Consider the following 2,781-nt stretch of genomic DNA (forward strand, 5'->3'; position numbering starts at 1 on the left):
GGGGCCAGACGGAGAGGCAGGGCCAGAGCTGGTGCATCAGCGCCAAATGTGTCAACTAGTGAAGCTCCCGTGGCGAGGGCTCTTGCGGCGAGGGCTAGATCTTCAGAAGTCTGGAGGTTCTTTAAGGAAACACCGGATGACCGACGGACTGTGGTGTGCAACATTTGCCAAACCAGGCTCAGCAGGGGTTCCACCACTACTAGCTTAACTACCACCAGTATGCGCAGGCATATGAATGCTAAACACCCCACTCAGTGGCAACAAGCCCGTTCACCTCCGGCCGTGCACACCACTGCTCCTTCCCCTGTGTCAGCTGCTAGTCAGCCCCCTGCCCAGGACCCTGCCACAAAAACCCCATCGTCGCCTCCACGATCCTCCACAGCATCCACCAGCGTTCAGCTCTCCATACCCCAGACGCTGGAGCGGAAACGCAAATATAGTGCAACCCACCCGCACGCCCAAGCCCTTAATGTGCACATTTCCAGATTGCTAAGCCTGGAGATGCTGCCCTATAGGCTAGTAGAGACCGAGGCCTTTCGCAGCCTCATGGCGGCGGCCGCCCCTCGGTATTCGGTCCCCAGCCGCCACTACTTTTCCCGATGTGCCGTCCCAGCCCTGCACCAGCACGTGTCAGACAACATAATCCGTGCCCTGACCAACGCCGTTTCTGACAAGGTCCACCTGACCACGGACACGTGGACGAGTGCTGCCGGGCAGGGCCACTATATATCTCTGACGGCACATTGGGTTAACTTGGTGGAGGCTGGGACCGAGTCTGACCCTGGGGCTGCTCATATACTGCCGACGCCGAGGATTGCGGGGCCTACCTCGGTCCAGGTGTTTCAGGCCTACTATGCCTCCTCCTCCCACCCCTCCTCCACCTCCTCCTCCGAACTACCATCCGTGGGCACGGCGCCATCAGTCGGTAGCTCTAGGCACAGCAGCAGTGCCGACGCTAAGCGACAGCAGGCGGTGCTCAAACTGCTGAGCCTAGGCGACAAAAGGCACACCGCCCAAGAGCTATTACAGGGCATCACGGCGCAGACTGATCTGTGGCTGGCACCGCTGAACCTCAAGCCGGGAATGGTTGTGTGTGACAACGGCCGTAACCTGGTGGCGGCTCTGCAACTCGGCAGACTGACACATGTGCCATGCCTGGCCCATGTGTTAAATCTGATAGTTCAGCGTTTCCTCAAGACATACCCCAATCTGTCTGATTTGCTCACGAAGGTGCGCCGCATCTGTGCGCATTTCAGGAAGTCCAGCCCAGATGCTGCCACTCTCAGGGCAGCGCAGCGCCGCCTCCAACTGCCCGCTCACCGACTGTTGTGCGACGTGCCCACGAGGTGGAATTCAACACTGACCATGTTATCCAGAGTTTACCAGCAGCGCAGAGCGATTGTAGACTGCCAGATGTCAACTTCCACCAGAACTGGTAGTCAGGTCAGTCAGCTTCCTCAAGTCTACAATGAGGAGTGGACGTGGATGTCTGATATCTGTCAGGTGCTGAGTAACTTTGAGGAGTCAACACAGATGGTCAGTGGCGATGCCGCCATCATCAGCCTCACCATCCCGCTGCTTGGCCTGTTGAAAAACTCTCTGGTCAGCATGAAGTCGGAAGCTTTGCGCTCGTCACAAGAGACAGGGGAAGAATATTCCCTTGTTGATAGCCAAAGCACCCTCAGGTCTGTTTCTCAGCGCATATCGGAGGAGGTGGAGGTGGAGGAGGATGAGGAGGAAGAGGAGGAGAATGTTGGCGAGACACAAGAGGGGACCATTGTTGAGTCCTTTACTGTTCAGCGTGTATGGGCAGAAGAAGAGGAGTTGGAGGAGTTGGAGGAGGAGGAAATGGACAGTCAGGCCAGTGAGGGGAGTGAATTCTTACGCGTTGGTACTCTGGCGCATATGGCAGATTTCATGCTAGGCTGCCTATCCCGTGACCCTCGCGTTCAAAGAATTTATTCCAGCACCGATTACTGGGTGTTCACTCTCCTGGACCCACGGTACAAGCAAAATCTTTCCACTCTCATCCCTGCAGAGGAAAGGAGTGTGAGAATGCATGAATACCAGCAGGCCCTGGTGCACAAGCTGAAACAGTATTTCCCTTCTGACAGCGCTAGCGGCAGAGTGCGTAGTTCTGCGGGACAAGTAGCGAGGGAGAGTAGGCGAGCAGGCAGCTTGTCCAGCACTGGCAAGGGTACGCTTTACAAGGCTTTTGCCAGCTTTATGTCACCCCAGCAAGACACTGTCACCTGTCCCCAGTCTCGGCAGAGTAGGGCTGATCTTTACAGAAAGATGGTGAGGGAGTACGTAGCTGACCATACCATCGTCCTAAATGATCACACAGCTCCCTACAACTACTGGGTTTCAAAGCTGGACATGTAGCACGAACTGGCGCTGTACGCCTTGGAGGTTCTTGCCTGCCCTGCCGCTAGCGTCTTGTCCGAGCGGGTTTTCAGTGCAGCTGGTGGCATCATCACCGATAAGCGTACACGCCTGTCGACTGACAGCGCTGACAGGCTGACGCTTATTAAAATGAATAAAGGCTGGATTTCTCAGAATTTCCAATCTCCACCAGGTGAAGGAAGCTCAACCTGAATAATTGATCCACTCCTCCTCCTCCTCCTCTTTGTACAGTAAAGCAGAGGAAAATGGCTATTTTTTGACAGGGCCCACTGGCTCTTGCTATAGTACTTCATGCATTTAATTTTTCTGGAGGGCCACCTACCCGGTCCTCTGTTTGAAACAATTTTTGTGAGTGCCACATACAGGCACTCAATC

Source organism: Engystomops pustulosus, chromosome 10, assembly GCF_040894005.1.
Source record: "Engystomops pustulosus chromosome 10, aEngPut4.maternal, whole genome shotgun sequence".
Taxonomy (NCBI): domain Eukaryota; kingdom Metazoa; phylum Chordata; class Amphibia; order Anura; family Leptodactylidae; genus Engystomops; species Engystomops pustulosus.